The sequence below is a fragment of the Schistocerca piceifrons genome, chromosome 5 (assembly GCF_021461385.2).
Source record: "Schistocerca piceifrons isolate TAMUIC-IGC-003096 chromosome 5, iqSchPice1.1, whole genome shotgun sequence".
Lineage (NCBI taxonomy): Eukaryota > Metazoa > Arthropoda > Insecta > Orthoptera > Acrididae > Schistocerca > Schistocerca piceifrons.
This window is the reverse complement of record NC_060142.1, coordinates 170994279-171009347: the sequence shown is the minus strand read 5'-3', so window position 1 is coordinate 171009347 and position 15069 is coordinate 170994279. Positions and strand designations below refer to the sequence as shown.

At 44.9% G+C, this 15069-nt stretch overlaps 1 protein-coding gene across 1 annotated transcript in view; it reads left to right on the top strand.

The window, feature by feature from the left end:
• Positions 1–15069, top strand: part of LOC124798460 (venom dipeptidyl peptidase 4-like) — a 539163-nt gene that overhangs the window by 126615 nt on the left and 397479 nt on the right. The gene's annotated exons all lie outside the window — the stretch shown is intronic.

Here is a 15069-nt window from a genome sequence, read left to right as displayed (position 1 = left end):
TTTAAGTGTCAGGAAGTCGTTTCTGAAAGTATTTGTATGGAGTGTAGCCATGTATGGAAGTGAAACATGGACGATAAATAGTTTGGACAAGAAGAGAATAGAAGCTTTCGAAATGTGGTGCTAAAGAAGCATGCTGAAGATTAGATGGGTAGATCACATAACTAACGAGGAGGTATTGAATTTGGGAGGAGTTTCTGGCACAGTTTGACTAGAAGAAGGGATCGGTTGGTAGGGCATGTTCTGAGGCTTCAAGGGATCACCAATTTAGTACTGGAGGGCAGCGTGGAGGGTAAAAATCGTAGAGGGAGACCAAGAGATGAATACACTAGGCAGATTCAGAAGGATGTAGGTTGCAGTAGGTACTGGGAGATGAAGAAGCTTGCACAGGATAGAGTAGCATGGAGACCTGCATCAAACCAGTCTCAGGACCGAAGACCACAATAACAATAGCAACAACAGCAGAACGAAATACGTTCTCTAATCAACCAAATTCCATTTTACGAACACTGTATTTGTCGCGGGACCGCAACCGTGCGCTGTTTATCCATTCGCTTGTGCACTTGCGCTGCTTCCCTGAGGAGAAGATCCACTTAATGTCCAATCGATATCGGTACTAGGGGACACGGACGGACAACTCTCATCAACAAAACTGGGAAAACGCATCTGACGTGGTGTGGTTCACGAAACCGTCCCAGCATCCGCCTCAGGCGTCTCATATCCTGCTGAAATCGAATGACTCAGCCAAAGCGTCAAAACGCTTCCGTTCCTGGGAGTGACCACTTCCTCTAGCGCTTGGTATTCCCATTTAAGTAACCGCCATCTACTTCTGCCACTAAATGGGAACTGCTACGCCCTCCATAGGAGAGACATTTCCAGAATAGAAGCTGGCAAATTTTCCCATAACAGCATCACACTTCCACAGAGCAACAATCTGTGGGGCATGACAGCAAAACTACTATTGTTGGTTATTGAAGCAGCCCATTTTATGATCTGTCTTACAGGTTTCGCCTGGACGTATTATGAAACATTCTCACTGACCTGAAATATACAAATATATACTGTATATTCAGTACTTTTCTAGTGCAGATTTTAATAGCGTGTAAATATTTTTTCCGTTCTGTTCTGTTTATGTGATGCTACCATGTGTAGAATGCGATCGTTTAGTGTGATCAACCATTTAATTACTTACGAGTTGGGTGTTACAGTGTAGGAATTTCAACTGCTGGCCATTAAAACTGGAACAGTGTGAAAGTGCTGTGCAATAAACGTCCATTTGCGCAAAGTAGGCAGGTGTAACACAATCTACAATCTGTTTGTAAGAAACGATTGTGCAACGGGTTTCTCATCCGAAAATCGCATTTGAGTGTTTATGTTTTTGTAAGAAAAATCTCTGCCAGCAGATGCTTGACTTCTACATGCGGCAGGGTCGTGGCCTATCTAGATAGCACTTAGCGTTGCGCGGTACTGCTGCTCCCGATGGTCTAAAGGACAGACACCTGCTTCGCCTCAGTGGGCAATGGATCCACCCTCCTCAGTGTGGATGCACAAATACAGCCGACCACCTGCGGGAATCTCAAGGTAGTGAGCACGGAGCAAATGGACGGGGACTGAGGATAGGTGGCCGTGGCAGTGTGGGTGGGCTGTGAGGCGAACCGATATAGTCTGCGCAGCTGCGATAGCACTTGTGTCCCGGATGGCGCTGTAGTTAACCCACCTGCCCAGAAAGCAGGAGATCCCAGGTTCGAATCTCAGTCCGGTACACATTTTTATTCATCGCTGCTGATTCCGCGTAATCTCCCTATCCTAGCTGCCACAACTATTCCCTTCCATTTCCTACCTTCCCCCCCCCCCCCCCCCCACCCTCCCTTAAATTTACGTGTAATCACTCATCAAAACGTATAGGGTACTTCCCATAGGCCTAGAATCGTTAAATTTGACAAAAAGGAAGGTTCCACAGTACAACCAAAGAAAAAATCCGAAACCTGTAAATTTTTATTTAAATAATATGCATAAAAATTTTTGTCATTTCACTTCTGACCCTGTTTCTTCGTCAGTTAAGACCCCTTTTTCTTAGAAACGGGTCTACGTATCAAGTTGAAATTTGTCACATTTAAAGTTCTATGGTCCCTTGGCGGTGTAAAAAAATTGAAGCTTTGAAGTCAATGCAGTCAAAAGATATGGCAATTTATGTCACTTATGTTGATACGTGCAAATTCATTCATCAGAACATGTAGCATTCTTACCTTTGGCCTAGAATCATGAAATTTGGTAAGAAGCAAAGATTCACAGTAAATTCAAAGGAAGAATCCTAAAACTGCAATTATATCATACGAAAAATGTTTTTGTTATTTGTTATCAGTCCTTCGGTCTGTTAAAACCCTTTCCTCAGGAACAGGTGGACGTATTAAGTGGAAATTTGGCAGATACTAAGATTTACAGTCCTTTGGCGATGTAATAAAAGTTATCTTCTAAGTCAATGCAGTCGAAAGGTACGGGCCCTTACGTCCCATATTTTGATTCTAACAAACTCACTCATCAAAAGCTACGGGACCTACAGGAAAACCTACAGGACCTTTGATCTATAGTGATCAAACTTGGCAAGAAGTAAGGGTTTACAGTACAAGTAAAGGAAAAATATCCGAAAAATCTTTAATTTCTAATTGCATAACATGAAAAAAATATTTCTTTTGTCGTTTGTTGTTCCTTTTGTCGTTTGTTGTCCGACGTGAAGCTTGAAATTAAAAGAATCAGTAGTCCTACATTCAAGCTGGCTGGGTCGCAACGGTAAAAGTCAAACATCAGACAAGGAATTACTTTATTGCTGTTACGACGCTTTTCGGAATTTATCCATCAACAGCTATCCAGGAGCGCTTACTACACGTAGATATGCCGTTTCAGATTGTATGCAAAACAAACATTCGCAGACTGGTCTGGAATTATGAGACGCGTCAAATGAGGCATAATGCCATTCCTTGTCTGATGTTTGACTTTTACCATTGCGACCCAGGCAGTCTGAATGGAGAACTACTGATTATTATAATAATGGTAGCCTGCCCCCTGCATGACTTTGTCATGTTTACGTAATTGAAATTAAAACATTCTCGAAAATCTTGGAATCCATGGGACCGGTGTCTTACCAGTATCAACGTCGCTAACACTCAAAAGTTGTCGAAATTGTCGATTCCCAGGTTCAATTAACTGTCTTTATACATCGTTAAGTTTGTACCGATCCTGCGTGCGCGAGGCCTACTCGCACCTGGCCAATTTTTTTTTTTTTTTAACTACTTGTCATTCACCTCTCCTTGAAACAAGATAGCAGCGCGCGGGATTTGCCGAGCGGTCTAAGGGCGCTGCAGTCGTGGACAGTGCGGCTGGTCCCGGCGGAGGTTCGAGTCCTCCCTCAGGCATGGGTGTGTGTCTTTGTCCTTAGGATAATTTAGGTTAAGTAGTGTGTAAGCTTAGGGACTGATGACCTTAGCGGCTAAGTCCCATAAGATTTCACACACATTTGAACATTTTTTGAAACAAGATACGTTATTCGTATGTGAAGATAATGACTGTTCCCGAAAGAACAGTTACCATTGATGACCGTGCAGCTTCTCTAGAATAAATGATAATTAATCGAAACCCTCAGCTGCCGACAGGTGTTGTTGTTATAGCGCAATGAGGATAGCTGAAAATGTGTGCCCCGACCGGAATTCGAACCGGGGATATCCTGCTTACATGGGAGACGCTCTATCAATCTGAGCCAGCGAGGACACACATGAATAGCGCGACTGTAGGGACTTATCCCTTGCACGATTCCTGTGAGACCCACATTCCCAACTGTCCGCAATCTACAACCGTAGTGTTCCTAATAGATCGTTGCCCATCTACTTATACTCGCACCACCTAACGTGATGATTCCCGTAAGAGTTCTGGCAACCTGTGCGCTTTCACACAGACAAAGGTCAATGGCCAGGTAAGCGTGCAATGGATAAGTCCCTGCAGTCGCGCTATTCATCTGTGTCCTCGGTGGCTCAGATGGATAGAGCGTCTGCCATGTAAGCAGGATATCCCCGGTTCGAGTCCCGGCCGGGGCACACATTTTCAGCTGTCCCCATTGAGGTATATCAACAACACCTGTCGGCAGCTGAGGGTTTCGATTAATCGTCATTTATACGTTATTCGTCCCTAAAGTAGTTCACAACCCTAGTCACGGTTCGTGCATAGCCGAAAAGGCTGGAAAAGGCTGTAAGTGAAATCACTCCAACACGGAGACGGAGTCAAAAAATTCATATAACTGTCAGAGATCTATGTCAGTCACCTATTTCACATTGAGAGAAACCACTCAAAGCGATAGACTGAGAGAGAAACATTCATACAGACGACGTGGCCGTAGAGACTAGTTCCATTGCGTTATTTCATTCTACTGAAGAACGGGAATTCAAGAAGAAACTTGTGAAAACCAGTCGGTTGTCCCGTCAGTAGGTATGAGGCGCTAGGGAGCGCGGCGCGGGACAGGTTAGATAACCCAGTGTATCCTGCTACGAGAAGTGACATGTCTGCTGATTTGATTGACAGACCTATATGTGCAAGGATTCTATGTGTGTCTGTGTGGAAACTTCGAAACATGATTCTACAGGGTGAAAAGTATTTAAACCGACAAACTCTGGGAGGTTGTAGGGGACATCGAAACAAATATTTTTCCCTAATGTCATTTTTTCCTATGAGGATTATTTAAACCGGTGGTGGCCGTATTACGCTCTTCAGTTGTTAGAGGTGGTATTAAGATCTTCAGTTGTTAGAGGCCGTATTACGCTCTTCATTTGTAGGCAACTGCTGTCCACCAGTGTAGTAGTGCACTGTCTCTGTTTATTAATGTAGCGATACACCTGGAGTGAGTACACTGATATGGTTGGTGCGTACTACGTAGCGCACCACAACGGACAAGCTGCACAGCGGATTTATCGACAACAATATCCTCATCGCCGCATCATACGACCTTTGCTGCTGCGTACCAACGTCTGCATGAGACCGGGTCATTTAGCAGATTACCTGGACAGGGACGGCGTCGCACGGTAAGAACGCTGCAAGTTGAGGAAGCTGTCTTGCAGCATGTGGAGCGGGATCCTTCAATCAGCACTCGTACAATTGCACGTAACATGGGGACGAATCAGACGAATGTAAGAACAGTCCTTCGAGAGCAATTGTTACGTCCATTTCACTTACAGCATGTCCACAACCTGGAACCGGTTGATTATGCACCCAGAGCACAGTTTTCGCAGTGGTATTTGGAACAGTGTGAAATGCATCCTACATTTCCAACCTCTGTTTTGTTTACCGATGAAGCAACGTGAGGGGGGGGGGGGGGGGGTGATGGAATCTTCAATATGCACAATTCGCATGTTTGGAGTGAGGATAACCCACATGCCGCAGTTACTAGCGCTCATCAAGTTCTTCGTTACTGTGTGGGTCGGTGTTGTTGGGGACTGTTTAATCGGGCCGTATCTGCTACCTAGTTGTTGTCTCTTGGTCATAAAAAATGGAAAAGTGTTAGTTGGTTTAATTAATTTGCCGCCAGCGAAATCTTCCTCTACCGGTTTAAAAACTCCTCATAGGAAAAAGTGACGTTAGGGAAAAATATTTGTTTTGATGTCTCCTACAACCTCCCAGAGTTTGTCGGTTTAAATACTTTTCACCCTGTATATTTATTTTTCTTAGGGATCGTGGGATCGATATGAAACTAGCATGTGGGACGCGGGTAAACCAGCGGCCTGTGGTGCAGGTAGCGGCGACCGGGGCCGCACATGAGAGCAGAACGAAGCGCGGCAGGGAGAGCGGTCGCGCGCACGCGGTTCAGCGGGACATCCTGTTTTGGGAGAGACAGTCAGTGAGCGAGCGAGCGAGCCGCGGCTGCGATCCGACCCGGCACTCCGCAGGGTGTACGCCGAAGCGCGACCGCGCGCCACAGGAGGTCCTGGATACGCAGCAGCCGCTCTAGCTGACAGCTGCCGGCGTCGCAGCACGAGAGCCGCGAACGCGTACCGCACAGCGCACAGATGATGTTTACAAAAAAATATGTCATTTTTACAAAACACCAAGAACTTCTGATAAAATAAGATTGTGTAGGACCTTTGCTGTTCACAATATACATAAATGACCTTGTGGATGACATCGGAAATTCACTGAGGCTTTTTGCGGATGATGCTGTGGTGTATCGAGAGGTTTTAACAATGGAAAATTGTACTGAAATGCAGGAGGATCTGCAGCGAATTGACGCATGGTGCAGGGAATGGCAATTGAATCTCAATGTAGACAAGTGTAATGTGCTGCGAATACATAGAAAGAAAGATCCCATATCATTTACCTACAATATAGCAGGTCAGCAACTGGAAGCAGTTAATTCCATAAATTATCTGGGAGTACGCAATAGGAGTGATTTAAAATGGAATGATATATAAAGTTGATCGTCGGTAAAGCAGATGCCAGACTGAGATTCACTGGAAGAATCCTAAGGAAATGCAATCCGAAAACAAAGGAAGTAGGTTACAGTACGCTTGTTCGCCCACTGCTTGAATACTGCTCAGCAGTGTGGGATCCGTACCAGATAGGGTTGATAGAAGAGAGAGAGAAGATCGAACAGAGAGCAGCGCGCTTCGTTACAGGATCATTTAGTAATCGCGAAAGCGTTACGGAGATGACAGATAAACTCCAGTGGAAGACTCTGCATGAGAGACGCTCAGTAGCTCGGTACGGGCTTTTGTTGACTTTTCGAGAACATACCTTCACCGAGGAATCAAGCAGTATATTGCTCCCTCCTACGTATATCTCGCGAAGAGACCATGAGGATAAAATCAGAGAGATTTGAGCCCACACAGAGGCATACCGACAGTCCTTCTTTCCACGAACAATACGACACTGGAATAGAAGGGAGAACCGATACAGGTACTCAAGGTACCCTCCGCCACACACCGTCAGGTGGCTTGCGGAGTATGGATGTAGATGTAGACTACAATGGGGTGCCACTTTCCACATTTGCAAACATTTCGAAACGATGACCAATCAACAGATAAGTCTTTGCGGTTTACACTGTGAGACAAAAGTCACGTGAGAGCGATATGCACTTACAGAGATTGCGGTAGTATCGCGAACGCAAGGTATAAAAGGACAGTGCATTGACAGAGCTGCCATTTGTACTCAGGTGATTCATGGGATAAGGTACTCGACGTGATTATCGCCGCCCGACTGGAGTTAACAGACTTCGAACGCGAAATGGTAGTTGGAGTTGAACGCATTGGACATTCTATTGAGGAGATTTGTGAAGAATTAAAGTACAGGGTGATTAAAAAGTCAGTATAAATTTGAATACTTAATAAACCACGGAATAATGTAGATAGAGAGGTAAGAATTGACACACATGCTTGGAATGATATGGGGTTTTATTAGAACAAAAAAAAAATGTTGCTAGACGCGTGTAAGATCTCTTGCGCGCGTCGTTTGGTGATGATCGTGTGCTCAGCCGCCACTTTCGTCATGCTTGGCCTCCCAGGTCCCCAGACCTCAGTCCGTGCGATTATTGGCTTTGGGGTTACCTGAAGTAACAAGTGTATCCTGATCGACCGACATCTCTAGGGATGCTGAAAGACAACATCCGACGCCAATGCCTCCGGACATGCTTTGCAGTGCTGTTCACAACATTATTCCTCGACTACAGTTATTGTTGAGGAAAGATGGTGGACATATTGAGCATTTCCTGTAAAGAACATCATCTTTGCTTTATTTTACTTTGTTATGCTGCCAGCCGGTGTGGCCGAGCGGTTCTACGTGCTACAGTCTGGAACCACGCGACCGCTACGGTCGCAGGATAAAAATCCTGCCTCGGGCATGGATGTGTGTGATGTCCTTAGGTCAGTTAGGTTTAAGTAGTTCTAAGTTCTAGGGGACGGATGACCTCAGCAGTTAAGTCCCACTGTGCTCAGAGCCATTTGAACCATTTTTGTTATGCTAATTATTGCTATTCTGATCAGATGAAGCGCCATCTGTCGGACATTTTTTGAACGTTTGTATTTTTTTGGTTCTAATAAAACACCATGTCATTCCAAGCATGTGTGTCAATTTGCACCTCTCTATCTACATTATTCCGTGATATATTCAGTTTTCAAATTTACACTGACTTTTTGATAACCCGGTTTGTGCCTGTAATACCTAATTTCAGACATGACAACGGACGACGCAGTGTTCGATGGCCTTCACTTAACGACTGAGAGCAGCGGCGTTTGCGTAGAGTTGACAATGCTAACAGACAAACAACACTGCTTCAAAAAACTGCAGAAATAAATGTGAGACATGCGGCGAATGTATCCGTTAGGACAGTGCGCCGAAATTTGGTGTTATTGGGGTATGCCAGCAGGCGACCGATGCGAGTGCCTTTGCTAACAGCATCAGTTGGTTGCCTGGCTGGCTGGCTCGTTGATCTGGGGGAGAGGACCAAACAGCGAGGTCACCGGCCCCATCGGATTAGGGAAGGACGGGGAAGGAAGTCGGCCATGCCCTTTCAAAGGAACCATCCTCGGCCGACCGCTGTGACCGAGTGGTTCTAGGCGCTTTAGTCTGGAACCGCGCGACCGCTACGGTCGCAGGTTCGAATCCTGCCTCGGGCATGGATGTGTGTGACGTCCTTAGGTTAGGTAGGTTCAAGTAGTTCTAAGCTCTAGGGGACTGATGACCTCAGTTGTTAAGTCCCATAGTGCTTAGAGCCACTTGAACCATCCCGGCATTTGCCTGACGCGTTTTAGGTTCAAATGGTTCAAATGGCTCTGAGCACTATGGGACTTAACATCTGTGGTCATCAGTCCCCTTGAACTTAGAACTACTTAAACCTAACTAACCTAAGGACATCACACACATCCATGCCCGAGGCAGGATTCGGACCTGCGACCGTAGCGGTCGCGCCGTTCCAGACTGTAGCGCCTAGAACCGCTGGGCCACTCCGGCCGGCAATGGTGTTGCAGGGTAGGTTCAATACGTCGAGCCGTTTCCGAGTTAACTACCACTGAAGTTAGCCAATCAGGACCTTGCGCGCGAAAATTCAAGTGTCCCGCCGGAGACGGTGTTTCCAAACGTGTTCTTCGTTTTGTTTCATAAATCCGAACAAGAGGGTGATGCAAAAATTGTACATGGACATGGGACAGTAGTAGGGATCGAACACGAGCCAAAGGCTGAGCAATCTCGTGTGCTATCATCTACGCTATGTGAAGGAGGACCGTTTAAATTTGCGCTCGCAGCGGCCTCATTGTTAACATCAGTGCTGATTAACTTGCAAACGGAGAAAAATATCGATTTTTAACAACAATTATGTCTCAACACAAACCGCCTTGCAACACCCTTACAAGCTTTTCAGACCGTTTCTGACCACCCTGTATATGCAAATGTGGACAAAGGGAACAGGTGCACAGCTGCAGCAGTTTTCACGCTGATGACTTGTAATATATTTCTCACCATATGACATGTAGTTTGTTGCCAAAGTAATACTAACTACAGAGATATCTTGAAATCTGGTAAGTCGTTTCGGGCCGGCCGGTGTGGCCGAGCAGTTCTAGGCGCTAGTGTGGAACCGCGCGGCCGCTACGGTCGCAGGTTCGAATCCTGCCTCGGGCATAGATGTGTGTGATGTCCTTAGGTAAGTTAGGTTTAAGTAGTTCTAAGTTCTAGGGGACTGATGACCTCAGATGTTAAGTCCCATAGTGAGAGTCATTTGAACCAAATCGTTTCGGAAACATTGTAATATCTAAAACTTAAGATTTCTTTGTTTTGACCATAAAACTGATTGCTGTCCTATGCGGAATTTCGTGATATCATACGGAACTGTCGAAGCCGCGTGACAGGTCGCTCTAAGGCTAACTGGAAATTAAGAATAGAAGACGTACAAAATGCAAAGCTACACCTCTCTGCCCTCTCCTTTCCTCCTTATCCGACTCGACGTATTGCTGTATTTTGGGTATGAAAGACTGATTGCGTTTTGATGTTCAAAACAGAGAAGTCGTACTCATTTAATTTCGAAGAGAGAAGCGCAGTTGTGTTCTTCGGCAGAAAATACTGCACTTCCACTCCAAAAGATTTATTTTTTATTTTTACAAATATTCCTGTAATTAATACTACTTTGATAGGAAGTAGTACGCCAATTAGTAGGGAACGTCTGACAGTTCATATGGTTGAAAACAAAATTACCAAAGCTTATACGGTTCTGTAAAAAAATACCCCGTATATTGAACGGAACTAAAACCCTTCCATAAATGAAAGACAGAGAAAAGCAAGGGCCATATCTTCTTTCATACATTCCAGTGGTTTGCAGAGTATGACTGTGGGTGGAAAGGAAATCATTTATTAAAAATGGTATAAATTTTACATAGTGTTTTGTACATGGGCAGCAACAGTTATAAAAGTGAGCTGTTAATATTTAAGAATCTTCAAACCGTTATATTTAATTTAAAAAATGGTCTTAGGAATTAATTGGATTCACAGTGAATGAAGGGCCACTTCAGCAGTCTTTTACTGGGAACACTACCGGCTTCGCACCGTTACAAGCGCATCCTTAGGTAATGCACTAGTAACTGAAATAAAGCCTTTTAGAAAAGGAAGTTATAAAGAGGGAAAAAATTATAAAAATTCTTAAAAATATTTGTCAAGCATGGAAAAAAACGTGAAAAAGTTTTTAAAAACCATTACTCGAATTATTAGCGCTCAAACAACCGAGAAACTACGATGTCCCATCCTTCAGTTGTAAATCGAAAATGTTAATACAGTATGGGCTGTTGTCAGTAGTAACATTGGCATGAAGCACCAATAGGTGAATGTCAGACTGGACACGTGAGCTGATAACATTTAGTATTAAAAAAATTATTACTGCCATTAAACTTTATGGCTGAAGCGAGTAAAATACTTAATGTTCACAGTATGTAACGTCTGCAGTTTCTACAAAAGTAAATAATAGCAGCCTACAAGAAGTGCTAATGCACTCAAGAATCGCTCACCGTTAAAGCAAATGTGAAAATGACGACTGTTTACTGTTTGTTACGCCAACGCTACAAACTAGTAATTGTTGATGGTGGTGTACTGGAAGCTCAAATTGGCAAACATTCATCCCGAGTTCGATACCACGAATCATGTGATTTCCTATGACGAAAAAATTGTGAAAATGAATTGTAAAAGAGTAAGTGCACTTCTGACACCAATTGTAAATGTATATGATCCCACTTCTGACACCAACGTTAATGTATAAAATGGCAGGGATTGGCGAAGAAGGTTGTTAGATATCCTCGTGGCGGCAGTGTGCACGAGGTCGAGCGGTCAGGATTTAATAGTGGGCATCCAGGGCTGCCGTTAAATGACAAAACAGGAAATTAAGTACAATAAATAAGATACATTTCAATATACGGAGTGCAAAGGGCGCGCCTAGGGTCGGAAGTTAGCAGGTTTAGGCCAGTCTCGGAGGTCGAACAATTAATTAAAAAGGGGCAACGGAAGGGGAAGTGGTGCATATTTGCTTTTCACGACCGGCCACCAACGTAAGCTGAGCCAGAGGCTCTGCCTTCCAAAAAGACGTCTGTTCTGCTCGAGGTCTGGATTACAAGAGAGAGAAGCAAGTGTGTTCTGCAACGCAGGACGCTCCGGCGTCCACACACGTGATCGGTATACTGCGCACGCTATTGGCTAAAATCAATGGCGTGAATTCGCTAGCAGTTTCAGCAGAGGGCTCAGGGCGTCTCCTTTCAACAGCTTTAACTGGACAGAACTGCTTTGGTTTTGAAAGACAAGCGACTTGTGTCACGTAGACACGGCGAGAATTACTCTGGGAGAAAACTTGTAAAGATTCCACTGATCCTTCCAAATAAATTACTTAAACCAATTCCCTAAAACATTCCTTGACTGGCTGCCATGCTGTAGAGAATGGAGATATGGCAAGGGACCGCTTGCAAATACGCTGAGGCGACAAAAATCACGGGATACCTCCCAATGTCATGTCGAACCCCTTTTTGTCCGGCGTAGAGCAGCAACCCGACATGAAATGGACTCAACAAGTCGTTGGAAGTCGCTGCAGAAATATTGAGGCATGTCACCTCTGTAGCAGTCCATACCTGTGAAAGTGGTGCCGGCGCAGGTTTTTATGCACGAACCGACCTCTACATAATGTCCCATAAATGTTCGATGGGATTCATGCCGGGCAATCAGGGTGGTCTCATCATTCGCTCGAGTTATCCAGAATGTTCTTCAAACCAGTGACGAACAACTGCGACCCGGTTGCACGGTGCACTGTCAACCGTAAAAATTCCATCGTTGAATGGCTGCAAATGGTCTCCAAGTAGGCGAACACAACCATTTCCAGTCAATTATCGGTTCACGTGGACCAGAAGATGCAGTCCATTCCATGTAAACACAGCCAATACCATTATGGAATCACCATCAGCTTGCACAGTGCCTTGTTGACAACTTGGGTCCATGGTCTGGCGGGGTCTGCACCACACTCGAACGCTGCAATCAGTTCTTACCAAGTGAAATAGAGTCATATTTGACTAGGCCACGGGTTTTCAGTCGTCTAGGCCCAACAGGCGTGGTCACAAACCCAGGAGATGCGCTCCAACCAATGTCGTACTTACAGTAGAGGCACTCGCATCGATCGTTTGCTGCCATAGTCCATTAACGGCAAACTTCGGCACACTTTCCTAACGGATACATTCGTCGTACGTCCCACATTTATTTATGCTGTTATTTGATGCAGTGTTGCTTGTCTGTTAGCAATGACAACTCTAAGCAAACGCCGCTGCTCTCGGTCCTTAAGTGAAGGCCGCTGGCCACTGCGTTGTCCGTGGTGAGAGATAATTCCTGAAATTTGGTACTCTCGGCACACTCTTTACGCTGTGGGTCTCGAAATATTGAATTCCTTAACGATTTCCGTAATGGAATGTCCCATGCGTCTAGCTGCAGCAACCATTCCGCGTTCAAAGTCTTTTAATTCCCGTCGTGCGACCATAATCACACCGGACACCTTTCCACATGAATCACCTGAGTACAAGTGACAGCTCCACCTGTGCACTGCCCTTTTATACCTTGTGTACGCGACTCTACTGCCATTTACATATGAGCATTTCGCTATCCCAATCCCATGACTTACGTCACCTCAGTTTATCTGACCGACCTTTGAGTTAAATCAGCGGCAAGTGCCATAACAGTGAATGTAAAGATAGTTACTGTTGTCACTTGGCAAGACAGCCAAGCCACTAGGAGGTAAGCCGAAAGGCACGCGTTTAAGCTCACGCAGGCTGGCGTGAGGTCTGGAACAGTTAAAGGAGTTGAGTCTAGTAAAATAAGAACGTAGCTGCTGGAATACTTAACTTTAATCCATAATTGGTGAACATCGGTCTGACGGTACATGCATCACAAGATAAATAGCAAATGATAATGGCGCGCCCGCATCTCGTGGTTGTGCGGTAGCGTTCTCGCTTCCCACGCCCGGGTTCGATTCCCGGCGGGGTCAGGGATTTTCTCTGCCTCGTGATGGCTGGGTGTTGTGTGCTGTCCTTAGGTTAGTTAGGTTTAAGTAGTTCTAAGTTCTAGGGGACTGATGACCATAGATGTTAAGTCCCATAGTGCTCAGAGCCATTTTTGATAATGGCGCCTTGCTAGATCGTAGCAAATGACGTAGCTGAAGGCTATGCTAACTATCGTCTCGGCAAATGAGAGCGTAATTTGTCAGTGAACCATCGCTAGCAAAGTCGGCTGTACAACTGGGGCGAGTGCTAGGAAGTCTCTCTAGACCTGCCGTGTGGCGGCGCTCGGTCTGCAATCACTGACAGTGGCGACACGCGGGTCGGCCGTATACTAACGGAACGCGGCCGATTTAAAGGCTACCACCTAGCAAGTGTGGTGTCTGGCGGTGACACCACAGTTACCAAGTTTTTTTTTTTTTCAGAGACGCTCTCATAAAAGTATAAACTAATTAAAAGTATTCCCACAGTAGGTGGTTGTTCTGGCAGACGTGGAACCAGTAAGGGAAACATTCCCGCTGCAGCTGCTGTAGGTGGCGTGCGGTTGACTGGGTCTTGAGCATCTGAACAGGAATCGGGCTTGGATTATGGCACTGAAGAAGCGCACATTCATTTTAATGAACAGTGCATGACCTGAGGATGCACCTGTAACGGTGCGTAAACGGTAGTGTTCCCAGTAAAGGGCTACAAAACAGATAAAGCGGTTTAAAGCGGCTTCATACACTGTGAATCCCATCAATTCATAAAACCTTTTCTAGTAAGAAACTGTTTGAATGTTCTTAAATATTCAGTTATTAATTTCAAAATCACTTCACTCCATTACCACCTCAGTGGACTGGTGCAGCAACCGTAATAGGCGTTTATAACAGAAAAAAATGTGTGTGAAATCTTATGGGACTTAACTGCTAAGGTCATCAGTCCCTAAGCTTACACACTACTTAACCTAAATTATCCTAATGACAAACACACACACCCATGCCCGAGGGAGGACTCGAACCTCCGCCGGGACCAGCCTCATAGTCCATGACTGCAGCGCCTAGACCGCTCGGTTTAGAACAGAAAAAAACAGTCTTGATTACTCAAGATAGGCTGTTTAATCTTCACTTGAGACGCGTTTCACCTGTTCTAGGCATCACACAATTTTGGGAAATTACAAACTGGTGTAAGTATAAATTGCTATTAAAGGCAATAATAAATGAATAAACTGAAAATAATAAGAGGAATACAGACACCGAATGGACTACGGAGCAAAGGGCCACAGTTGTATTTCTGGGAGTGGTGAGGAGTATAAATTTAAACTCATAAAATATTGCGCCATGTTTGAGCTTACCGATAAAAATTCTTACTTAATAGTAACCGAGGCGTCGAACGTAAGTACGAGTCCCATAGAATTGGGAGGTAACAGACAGCCACTGGCAATGCTTCATTAAATCACCGATAACATTCTTCCTACTCGTAACTGAGGCGTCAAACGTGATTAAGTCACAAAGAACTTCATATTAATTTTGTTCGCTTCTCCGAATAGTAATTCCATTCGAACAGTAGG